The sequence below is a fragment of the Durio zibethinus genome, chromosome 11 (assembly GCF_047325235.1).
Source record: "Durio zibethinus cultivar Kanyao isolate XHJ-2024 chromosome 11, ASM4732523v1, whole genome shotgun sequence".
NCBI classification, from domain to species: domain Eukaryota; kingdom Viridiplantae; phylum Streptophyta; class Magnoliopsida; order Malvales; family Malvaceae; genus Durio; species Durio zibethinus.
In genome coordinates this window covers 13,605,382-13,618,838 of record NC_143172.1, presented here as the reverse complement: position 1 = coordinate 13,618,838, position 13,457 = coordinate 13,605,382, and the positions used below count along the sequence as shown (strand labels likewise).

The window sequence follows — 13,457 nt, the reverse complement described above, 5'->3', positions numbered from 1 at the left end:
ATGTTATCAAAGCTAGGATTTCCATCTATTACCCTTTCCAAATTTGTCGTGTAGTAGGCTTTTTCCATCTCCACCTACACCTTATGGGGGCCTATTAAAGTGGGTGATCCCACATTTAATAAATATCCAATATCCTGTAGTCTTATATTCAAGTTGGGCCCATCCACTTATTGCTAATTGGTTTTAAGTTGGATGCATAACATGGTATCAGGTCAGGATTTCTTTCTGTTACCCTTTCCAAATCTGTCACGTAGTAAATTTCTTCCATTTCCACCTACACGTAAAGTGGGCCTGTTAGTGTGCTGTTATCTCACATCTAATAAATATTCAATTTTCTGTAATCTTATATTCAGATTGGGCCTCTCCACTTACCGTCAATTAGTTTTAAGTTAGATGCTTAACAAACGGGTTAAATTAAATGGCTTAGATTTGGAATCTAGACCGTTAACAGATTATGGATTATGGATTATGAACAATTGGTTAATCACTTTTGTTATTGAGAATTGTGAACATTCATGATATCACGATTATTATTGTGCATTGGGATAAAGCCATAAAAAAAATCATTATTTATTGTGAAATGTTTATTGCAGATCAAAATTAGGATTTATGAATACAATATCGTGAACTAAAAAACATGATTTTCATCTATCAATTTTTTTATGTGGTAGAACAAATTAGGCCATATTACTTTTTGTTCTAATACACACATTTTTGTCTAAAACATGATACTAATACACAACTTCCAGTGTTTAACACAACAAAAATACATGAATGGCTAGATCTAATTCTAATAATTGATCTTTTACAAAAAAAAAAAAAAAAAAGTTTGTTTAAGAAATCAAGTTAACAAACATGCTTTTTTAAGACAAAGAAGAATTTGTTGATCATTTTATCTTATTATGCTCTTAATTTCTCTTGGCTTGTTGTGTGTAAATGTTATAGCTAGTAAAACATCTCTTGGACAAATTCCAAGTCTTTGAAACTATTATTATTCAATTTATGGTGGAACTTAATACTTAGGCTTAGTTTAGTATTGTTGTTAAAAGTAGCTTTTTTGTATTTTGTAAACATATAATTTTATTTATTTTTTAAAAAATATTATTGGGGCTTGAATTATATTTTGATATTGAGTTTTAAAAGCTATTTTTTAAGCCTAAATTTAAAGGTCCAAAAGTGTTTTTATTTTAATTTATGTTTTGTTATTTGTTAAAAAAAACATAAATTTTGATTTTTTTTTTAAGATTGTTATTTTATTTAGATTTAAAACTTAAATATTGAGTTTGATTTTGGTAATTCTTGGGAATCAAGTTTATACAAGAAAGAAAAGAAATTTTGGTAGCATTTTCATAGATTTAGTTGCCATTAAAATTTTTTAAATTGAAAAGGGATTCAATCCCTATATAAAGAACCCAATTCTCAATAAAAATCACAAACAATCAAAGAATCAAAAAGCAAGTAAGACAACCAAAATTATAAGTAATACATATCTTTGAGTTTCGAGGGAGAAGTTTATGGGCTATAGAGAGAAAGGAGAAGGAAATTCTGAAGGTTTTAGTTTTTTGGCTTAAATACTAAGTGCAAAAGACATTGTTTAGAGAAGGCTTGACCCATGCCTAAACTCACTAGATTCGCTTCTTGACTTAACCTAATCGTAAGTTTTTTTTTTTTTCTTTTTTGATTTTATTTTTATTTTTGATTTCTTATTTTTTGTTTTATTTTTTTGTTTTTTCTATTTTAGTATTTTAAATTGTGATTGAATTAAAAGTGATGAGAAAAAGAGAAAAGGGAAACTTTGTGGATTTTTGTAATTACATTTGTTTGTGTGATTTTTATTATATTTATTTGCATGATTTGTTATGATATTTTTGCATGATATTTTGCATGGAGTTTATTTATTTGCATTATTTATTATGATTTGTTTTTGTATGATCCTTGCATGTTTTAATTATGATATTATTGCATGATATTTTTCTATGATATTTTGATAGATTTTGGTATGACAATATTGTGTAAATAAATAAAGGAATTGAGATTTTGATTTTTTATAAGATATTTAATGAATCTGACAACGGAGCCTCTTCAAATGAATAACGAGTTTATCTTGAATACTTTTGAGTTCATAAAAATTTCTTTTATAGTGAAACCCTAAAGACATTTTTCCAACATTTTAAATATAAAAATTAATATGAAAAACCATCTTTGATTAAGGTTTAAATAAGATAGCATGTGATTAACTTGGTACCAATTTTGGGCATAATGGGGTGCTAAAACCTTCCCTGCATGTAACAGACTCCTGAACTTAGTTCTGTTGATGTAGACCAAAATCTATTCTTTTTAAGGCTTTTAGTCAAGTTTAGAGCAACCTTAAAAAGGATAGATTCACACAGGTGGACAATCATACCTAGGTAAAAAAGATTAATGGCGATTTCATGATTTTTGTATCTAATTGGTAGATTCTCGAACTTGAACGTTATGACAATTTGGTGACTCCATTAAGGATTTTAGAGAGTCAAGCCATTAGTTAGTTATGTGCTATCTGAAGCCTTTGATTGGATGGTTTTATTATGTTATTATTTATGATTTTTCATGTGCACTAACCTATTTTTTTATTTTGTAGCTTATGATTTTTATGTATACTAACCTATTTGTTTATTATGTAGATTTTGATTTTACATGTGTACTAATTTATTTGATTATTTGGATTGGCATGTCCCTTTACACACACCACATGTATTCATGCACAAGCTCTTAAATTAAGCTTTATCCTTGATTAAGAGAGAGCAAGTACCTACACTCTTGTAAGATGATAATCTCCGTGTGATCTAGCGAAAACTCTTACTAAAATTGAACCCTATTCCATTTGAGTTTATAATGGTGGACAAGGATTAGGGTACCTTACTAGTTTATAATGGACGATTATGTAAGGAACAATTTGGGCACCTTTAGATTATTAAACCTTTGAATCGAGCATGTAAATAAACCCTAAGGATCCAAACCTAGGGTAGAGCCCTATCATTCCTCTTTGCATAGAAAACCTTAAAATAGGACACATGAAGAGACATATTTTGTCATTCACCTTATATTTATTTATATTTATGTTTTCTCAAGATAATTTTGAACTTGCACAAAAATAAAAATGTTTTTATAATTTTTTCTATCGTTTTTAGAAAACAAAAAATGAAGGAAAATAGGTGAGATTTTGAAACGCATTATCTTCTTGTTATATAATTTAGGACCATATCCATTACATACATGCATTTGTACATACATTTTTGTTGTCCATTTATTAATGCAATATTCCATTTCACTTTTTCATATATAAAAAGATGTTATATACTTTTATTTTCTTTTTTCTTCAATTTTGTACATAGTTGTGAATATAAATTCTGGTTATTACTATGTATTGCATCATGCATTTGCATATACATTTTATGAATGTAAACATTTTTTATTTTACATTATTTCATTTGTTTAGGGGCAATCTTTACACTTTTCAATTTTGTACATAGTTTTAAATATAAATTCTTATTGTTACTATGTGTTGCATACATGTATTTGCATAAATACTTTATCCATGTAAATATTTTTGTATGTACATTATTTCATTTGTTTGAGGGCAATCTTTACCTTTTCGGTTTCATACATAGTTTTGAATATGAATTCTTGTTTTTACTATGTATTCCCTACATGTATTTGCATATACATTTTTTATCCATGTAAATATTTTTGTATGTACATTATTTCATTTATTTGGGGTAATTTTTTTTTTTTTAGTTTTAGCACATAAGTTTTGAATATGAATTTTTATTTTTCATTGTGTTTTGAATACATGTATTTGTACATATTTTCTTCATCTTTTTGAATTTAAGATTGTTTGACAATAAAATCCCACATGATTTTTTTCCATGATTGAAAAATGTTCTTTGTAAAAAGAATTTTTTTTGTAGAAACAATTTTAAGAAAATTAGTGATTACTATCAAGAATGATCATACCTAGTTGTTTCACTTATTATTTCATACCCCGATTTAGTTGAGGATCACACCATTCAATGCCTGACTTCTCAAGCCACACGACCTTGATTTTCATTTGACAAAAAAGGATTTCCTCTATTAAGGTTATGAGTAAAGAAATTTGCAAAATATTTTTTGAAACATTTTCAAGTCACACAATAAAGCTTCTCAAGTCACACGATTCTAGATTTTGGTAATTTGATTTGTCTCAAGACTATTTCAAACACATCACTACCCAAGCTTCTTCACGAAGTTTAAACTTTTCAATTTCTTCCTTGAAGCTTTAATATGTCATATTCCCTCAATATCCTTATTCGACTTCTTGATTTATGCAACATTCCTTTTCTCTTTCATTCATTGTCCCAAATTTCCCTTCACCCACATCTTGGGACAAATTTACCAAAAGCCAAATTATCCAATTTTTCCAATATCTTTTGATTTGGATGGTATTCATTTCATCTTTTATTGAATGGAGATGATATGAACATTTGGTCTAGGTTGTGAAAATGAAGATTGTTACATTAAGACTTCATTTGATGTCGCAATATGACACATGTTGAGCTTGAGTTGTAAAAAAAAAAAAAAAAGCAAAAGAAAAATGAAAAGAAAAGAATTTATTGTAACATCATGCACATGAGATAATCAAATGATTCTAAAATCAAAGAGAAAGAAATAAATCTTCTCTCAAGAATTGCTTTTCAATAGAGGTATTGATATTTGATATGATTAATGGCCATCTTTCATATTCCTTTCACAAAAAGAAAATATCCATTTACTACCCTTATTGAGCCTATTGAATTCTTTTTTAAGAAACCTTAACCAAGAATCACCTTCGACACTGAGGAACAAGTATAAATAATGATCTATTTGAGAAAACATTAATTCCAAAGTTAAGGACAATGGAAGAATGCCTACAGTCAAAAGATAAACTTTTAGTAAATAGAATTCCAAAATTTTGAATTCAATTTGTCAAAAGTGAAAGCATGCAAGAAAAAAAATGAAAAAGGAATGAAAATGAAAAAAGAAAGAAAAAATATAAAAAAATTTGTTTCAAGAAAAAAAAGGAAAATGCATTTGAGAAAAGAAATGATCCTTGGTTTGATTACCTTTAAACATATTTTTGGGCCTATTTATCCTTTCTTTTAAAACCCCAAAACCCTGACTTACATTACGTCATTTAAAAAGCCCATTTTGATCAAGTGTGGATGCCTAAATTGAAGAGCTTTTTTTAGGAAATCACCATCACTTTTTGATTTGGATGAATTTTGAGTTTTCAAATTCATGATGGAAAAATCAAAAGAAAAACAATGAATGAATGAATAAAGCTATAGGATGAAAACCCAAAAGGTTAGTCTAGAGCAAGATTGAAATTTTGAAAACAACTCAAGTAATTACATGCAAAATGAGAAATAATAAATGAAGACATTTTGAATAAAGCAAAGAGCATTGGAAACTTTGGAGAAACCCAAGAAGATTAATCCAATTTGAAGATTTATTCTAAAATTTAAGCTTTTCTTGCTTTCTTAAAAATTTTTAGCCTATCATAACTAGTCTTAATATTTGTTAAAATGCCATATATTAAGAATCTAAGGGAGTGCCAAAATGTATTATGCTTTCAAAAAAATCAATTTTCAATAAATTTGAACTTTCATTTGTGAGTCCAAATAAGGAAACATCAATCTTCCATTTCTCATTTAGTAGCAAAATCTTTCTTACTAATTGAAATCTTGATATGCCAAACTATTTCGTCCTTTTGGAAAGATCAGGATGCAATTTACCTAATTCATTCTAGTTAGTAATCACCAGTTTTCAAGATATCTAAATGTCATGTTTTAAAAAATTGATACATTTTTGTTTTGGTTGTGGAAAATTGTTATGTGGGGTGATTTTTTTATTTAGGATAATTGGTGTTAGCATTCTTTTGGTAGTTTTTAAAAAACATTCAAATTTTGATTGTTGCATACATGAATTTTCATGGATTGAATTTTTGTGGATGGGAGAAAGATGATTTCCAAATCAATATGACAAGAGTGACCCTTTTGGGGCAACAAAAATGCATTGCTTAGATAATGCATTTATATCATTTGGGGAATTTATAAATTATATAATTGCTTGGATCATGCATTTGCATCATTTAGGGAATATTGCATTTACATCACAGTTAGAACCATGCATTTGCATAATTTGGTAAGCACTTCTATCTTTGATATTTACAAACATTTGCATCATTTAATTAAGATTTTTTAATATATTAAAAAATATGATGACAAAAGGACATTTGCATTTAATTTATAAGGATAGATATTTGCATTTGCATTTGCATTTTTTTGTGAAAAACATTTGCATTTATATCGGTGAGATAAGTATTTACATCTACATCTTGGTAAGATATATTGGCATTTTATTCATATCATGACATTTGCATTTTTGCAAACTTTGAGATGAAAAAAGAAACAAAGATTTGATTTAAGCCCAGATTAGCTGGCATATGATGAGATTTAAGTCTAAATTCGCTAACATATGATTGAGACTTAAGCTTAGATTAGCTGGCATTAATTGAATCTTAAATCCATGGCACCAATTGAGAATTTAAGCCCAATTATGTTGGCAAATGAAAAGAAAAATGTTGATAATCTTTAAGCCTAACTATGTTGGCACATAAAAAGAAAATTTTCAAAGCCTCTGTTGAAGAGGAGCTTTTAAAAGATAAGAAACGATTTGTAAGACCTTCGAGCATAATCTCCAAGACTTCTGAGCATAATCTTCAAGACCTTAAGTCATGATCCCTAAAACCTCTAGGTACTATTTTACTTTCAGAGTTTCGTAGCCTTTAGTGAGAGAAGCTATTTCATTTTTAAAGTTTCATAACTTCTATTGAGAGGAATTATTTCATATTTTAGAGTTGCTGAGCTTTTATTTAAATGAGCTTTTTTTGTCACAAGATGAGAATCTCTTATGCGAATCCTTGAGACATTGAATTTTAGATGTCAACTTTCAAGTGTGAATATTTGCATTTTGGATGAAAATCTCTAAAATTTTCAAATAAGAACCTTTGAACTTTTTGAATGCGAATTTTTGAAATTTTGGGTGTGAATCTCTAAATTTTTTTCAAATGTGATTCTTTGAATTTTAGATGTGAATCTTTAAAATTTTTAAATGAAAATCTTTGAGTTTTAAATTCGAATCTTTAAATGTTAGATATGAATTTCTAAAAGTTTCAAATATAAATCTTTGAAATTTTGGATGTCTACGCTTAAAGTTTTTCAAATAAAAATCTTTGAATTTTAGATGTGAATCTCTAAAATTTTTTCAATAAGAATTTTTCAATTTTTTGATGTAAATCTCTAAGACTTTCAATTGTGAACCTTTGCATCTTGGATGTGAATCTCTACAATTTTCAAATTTAACTCTTTGAAAATTTGGATGTTAATCTAAAAAAATTTTCAAATATGAATCTTTGAATTTTAGAAACTTCATTTGTGAATTTTCAAAATTATCTTTAAATTCTCTTATGAATCTTGAATCTTTTGCGCATTTTTGAATCTTTGTGAATTTTGAATCTTTTGTAAACCTTTGAATCTTTATGAATCTTGAATCAATGTGAATCTTGAATCTGTTATGAATCTTTGAATCTTTTGCAAACCTTTGAATCTTTTGCAAATCTTGTGAACCTTTAAAATCTTGTAAATCCTTGAAATCTCGCATATCATTGGATTCTTGAGAATTTTTCAATTCTTGCTCTAACACATTGCAAATCTTTGAAATCTTGCAAATCTTTAAATTTAATTGTGAATCTTTGAATTTCAAGTTGTGAACATTTGAATTTCAAGTTGGGAACTTTTGAAAAGTGTGCAAATTACAAATCTTTATTTCAAATGAGAATTTTTAAATGTTTATTTTGAGTTAAATCCAAAAATAATGGGTGTTTATGTCTTTACACAATTCCTATTTTACAAAAAATATGAAAAAAATGGGTAGTTGTAAACATTCAATTTTGTCTTTTTTTAAATATGATTGGGTTTCAAATTGTATTTTTGATATTGGGTTTTAAAAGCTATTTTGCAAACCTAAATTTAAAGGCCCAAAATTTTTTGTATTTTTATTTATGTTTTGTTATTTGGTAAAAAAATATAAATTTTGATTTCTTTTTAAAGATTGTGATTTTATTTAAATTTGAAATTTAAAGATTAAGTTTGATTTTGGTAATTCTTAGGAATTAAGTTTCTATAAGAAGAAAAAGAAATTTTAGTATGATCTTGATAAAAGCCTTATATATCAAATTGAAAAGGGATTCAATCCTTATATAAATAGCCTAATTGTCAGTCAGAAATCACGAGCAACAAAGAATCAAGAAGCAATTGAGACAATCAAAATCATTAAGTAATACATAGCTTTCAGTTTTGAAGAAAAAGTTTATAAGCTAAAGAAAGGAAGTGGAATGAAATTTTGAAGGCTTTGGTCTTTTGGCTTAAATATTGAAAGCAAAATATACTATTTGGAAGAGGCTCAATCTACACATAAACTTGCTTGACCTGTTTTCTAACCCTATCTAATCATCATTTTTTTTTCTTTTTTAATTTTAATTTTATTTTTGATTTCTTATTTTTGATTTTTCTTTTCTGTTTTAATATTTTAAATTATGATTGAATTAAAAGTAATGAAAAAAAAAAAGAAAAAAAAAAGGAAAACTTTGGTAGGATTTTTATTATTATATTTATTTGCATAATTTTTATTATTTTTATTTACATGATACTTTTGCATGATTACTTGCATAATTTTTATTATATTTATTTGCATGATTTATTACAATATTTTTGCATGATATTTTGTGTGAATTTTATTTATTTGCTTTACTTATTATGATTTATTCTTGCATGATCTTTGCATGTTTTAATTATGATATTATTGTATGATATTTTTTATAATATTTTGATAGTATTTTTTATGACAATATTGTGTAAATAAATAAAAGAATTGAGATTTGATTTTTCATAAGATATTTAATAAATACAACGATGAAACCTATACAAATAAATAATAGGTGATATGCAAGTGCACAGAATCGTACAAGTAATATAATTATAAGTAGAGTATTGTTTCTACAAGGATTGTATATATGAGAGTAACAAGTACCACAATTTTATTTCCCTTTCTTATACAAGATAAATCAATTAAAAGATAATAGAACTAAGCAAATAAAACCTAAAACATGCAAACTATCATAAATAAACTAAGCAAACTTCAAACAAATCAGCTTAAGCAAAACATAAACTAAAATATGCAATATATAGCAAAATCGAAACCCTAATACTCTTTATAACCTTACAATAAACTTAAATTAACTTTTAAACATACCATATAACCAAAACAAACCAAAACATAATGAAACTAACCAATATATGAAACCCGAAAAATTAAAATCCTAATCTCATATATTTCTTAAACCTTAAAAATAGAAACCCTAAACCAATTTTTGTTAAACCTTATCTGTCAATTAAATAAAACACTAACTATGCAAAACCCTTAAACAAATTAACGAACCCTAAAAATCAAATGAGAACACAATATTAGAAACTTATTAAATCAATAACTATTTAAACCAAAAGAAACATGCAAGAACTTAAACATATAAATCAAGACTTAAACCTAAACATGCAAACTAAATAAATTAAACACAAATCAAAATTAAATCCAATCTTTAACTATATAATCAAATCTTTAAATCAAGATTAAACATGCAATTAACTGAATTGAACCAAAACAAAACCTTAATCGAATAGATCTACCCAAAAATTAAGCAAGAAAACAAAACAGAGTATAAAGATGGAATCTTAAAACTAAAGTGCATAACCAAAATTGAAAAAGAACTTAAAACCAAAATTTGATTGCTTAAAAACTTAAAAAGAAAGTAGTTGAACTAATCTTGAAAACCAAAAAGATTAAAAGAACAATAAATTTTTAAAATAAAAACTTAAAAACTAAAGAAAGCATTAAAAAAACTTAAGGACAAGAAAACTAAAATTGCTAAGGTTAGTCTCTCACCCTAACCCTAAAGTTGCTAAAGTTAGTCTCTTACCCCAACCCTTTGTACATCCTTTTTTTTATCTAAAAGAATATGATGCATTTTAAGGCAAAAGAAACCTTAAGTATGTTTGGCTAATAAGGAACTCCAAGAAAACTTCTTAAAATCTCAATCAGACTTGGTTTCTTCAATCCAAGAATACTTCTTGTAAATATCCCATTTTGTCCTGAGTTTAAAATTTATTTTATTGTTTTTTTGTTTATCTATGTACATATCTAATTTATTTATTTATTTATTTTTTGTTATTTATCTATATTAAACTTTTATTTTTATTGTTGGTTTATCTTTATTTAAAAAAAAAAGAAGATAATTGAAAAAAGAAAATACGGGGTGGCTGAAAGTTAATTATGGGGTATAATCATCCTCCGATGATAATTCATATTGAAATTGAATGAAAAAATTTGAAGATAGGATTTAGTCCTAATCTGCTAGTGAGATAAGCTATTCTTGAAGAATTTGATCCTTATCAAAATACTAATTAAGCTTGGACATTGTCTTATAAAAGGACTTGCAAATCACACAGAAAAAGGGGGACGAGAGGAAAATTACAGTAAATTAGAGAAACACAATAGTGAGAAGCAAAAAATAGGCTGGCAAGATTCAACAACCAGTGAGCGAGTACTAAGTTTGCCAGCATTCTCAACAATTTCCAAGCTAAGCCTACTGTCACTTGAACTCAACAATTTAGCAACCTACGACTAAACTAAATCGTCCCTTAAGCTATTCCCCTTTTTTAGTCAAACCATCACCGCATCAATTCCCCCAAAACTCTATTACAATTCCTCCTACTTTGGACACTGCCACTACCCTCAAGAGCTAAGTACCCGACCTTCTTTTCATCAGAGTCGCAGACTCAAAGACCTTACACCACCGTGAACCAAGTCCCATACAAATAAACCCAATTCCCTGCAAACCAACCCAGCAAACAAACCCAGTCTTGAGAAAGCCATGAGCCTGCAAACAAACACCAACAACCCATAACCTCCAAAATCAGTAACAAAATCAACATCACCCAAGCTCTCCTTGGCCACCGAACACATACCTGCAAAAGAAAATAGATAAACACAGCAACAAACACCACAACAATAACATAAAAAAGGGGAAAAGAAAGCCCTATCCTTTCTGAGATTCAAGCTCCAGTGGTCAAAGGGGATTTGAGTCTTAAAACTTTTATAACGAGGAAGCCAATAAGAAAGGTAAGAACATACCTTGAAGCAGTGGCGAACGGAGTAGTGGGGGAAAAATCTCAAAGGTTGAACCCGCGGCTTTCAAAATCTAATCGACATAATTTTAGTGAGTTTTTGAATAAACCAATTGTACCATGTGAAAGAGGAGGCCAAAACAAGCGCCGACGTGAAATTTGGTGGGAATCAATGGCCAGTTGGTGATGGCATGCGGTGTCTACAGTGGCAGCGCAGTTGAAGCTTCGACGCCGAAATCTAGGATGTTAAAGCCTCTGGTTTATTTCCTCTAGAACCTATAGAGAGAAAAGAGAGATTAGTTTCTTAGAGAGAGGAAAAGATGAAAATGAAGGAAAAGGCTTGAAAAAAGGGCTTTTACACTATGAAGGAAACGGCACCGTCTTAGGAAAAGAAGTTGAGTTCTTTTGACCCGCCTTAGTGACCTGCGCATCACCCAATAGCTTATCCAACCCCGTCACTCAACCCATCAACCCATGACACTGCCAAGCCATGCCATTTGAGCTGCAAGCCAAGCCACCTAGCCTCCAAGCCATCGTAGAGTCTGCAACCAGCCACTAAACCAAGCCAATTTCTTTTTTTTATTATTTTAATTATTTTATTTTAATTAATTAATTAATTTGTTTGTTTAATTGTTTTCTTAATTTTTTTTCTGCATGATTAAATTTTTAGAAAATTATAAAAATTATAATAAATATAAAATAAAAATAAAATTTTTGAAAATAAGTAATAATTATTTGATAATGAAATTTTTAAAAATTATAAATGCTTAACTTCTAGAAAATTTCTAAATGAAAAAATTTTTAAATTCGACTCAAATGAAAGAAAAATTTAGATAAAGTTTTAATAAGAATAATTACTATTTATTTTTAAAATAAAAAATATAAATAAATTTAATAAATTTTGGAAATGAATTAAATATTATCCAATGATGTGATTTCTGAAAATTGCAAATAAAAAATTTTTAATAAATCTCTAGTTGAGAAATTTTCTCTAGATTTGACCAAAATGATGAAATAATTTAGATAAAATTTTAATAAAAATAATTGTATTCTTTTCCCAAATAAAAATTAAAAATTAAAAATTTGGATGAAAATATTTAACAATTATCCAATGATGAAATCTTAAGAAAAATCACAAATAGTTGAATTTTCATAAAATTTATAGGTAAAAAGTTTTTTTTTTTTAAATTCAACCCAAATGATGAAAGAATTTGAATAAGACTTCAAAAAATAATTGTTATATTATTTTCTTTCTAATGATGAAGAAACTAATAAGAGTTTAGATTCTAAATTTAACTCAAATGGTGTAGAAGTTAAAAATAAAACTTGTAAGGTATTTCTAAATAGACCTAAATTATGAAAAATTTAGAAATAAAATTTATAGAATAAAAAATAAATTTCGATGATAAAATTCTTAGTAATCACAAATAAATGATAATATAAGAGATTTCTAGGTGAGAAAATATTTTCAATTTTGGCCGAAATGGTGGAAGAATTAAATATATTTTCAATAAAATAAAATTTAACAAAAAAAATAAATGATTAAATTTTTCTGATGATGGAGCCTCTTCTAGAAAACAAATGGGATACTTGAAAACTCTTGAGGTGAGGAAGTATTTTTAAGAATTCTGCTAGATTGATGAAAAAATCTTAAAAAAATTATTTCCAATATTTATACATGAACCATTTGATAAAAGACCATTAGAACGTAAACCAATTGGATAATTTAAAATTAAATGGTACCATCTTAGTATGGGAGTGTGGGGGGTGCTATAATCTTCTTCAACATAACCAAACTCCCGAACCTTATTCTAATTAATAGACCAAAACTTAGTCCTCAAGGACCTTTAGCCCAAATTAGGATATCCTAATAAGGATAGATTCACTTAATTGACCAATCACACTTTAATAAAAGATTGGCGGCGACTTCTTAGGTTGTGTTTAGCTATACGTTATGACAGTTTAGCAAATTCACTAAAGACATAGAGAGTCAGGCCATTAATTAATTTTTAAATTATCCTAACTTTTGGTTTGGTTGATCTTGAATTATTCTTTGTTGATAGTTACTTTATTTCTTATCATTCTTTCACTTAGCAGAATTGTGAATAAAAATATATGTGTTCCTTCACACATTATCACATGTATATACATTATATGAGC

General features: G+C 27.4%; 1 long non-coding RNA gene across 1 annotated transcript; it reads right to left on the bottom strand.

The window, feature by feature from the left end:
* Positions 1–10,540: 10,540 nt before the first annotated feature.
* LOC149516137 (uncharacterized) lies at positions 10,541–11,656 on the bottom strand. The gene is made up of 2 exons (XR_016346371.1): positions 11,305–11,656; positions 10,541–11,138 (listed from the first exon to the last, which is right to left on the bottom strand). It is a non-coding gene; the product is annotated as an uncharacterized LOC149516137 (long non-coding RNA).
* Between the last annotated feature and the right edge of the window lie 1,801 nt (positions 11,657–13,457).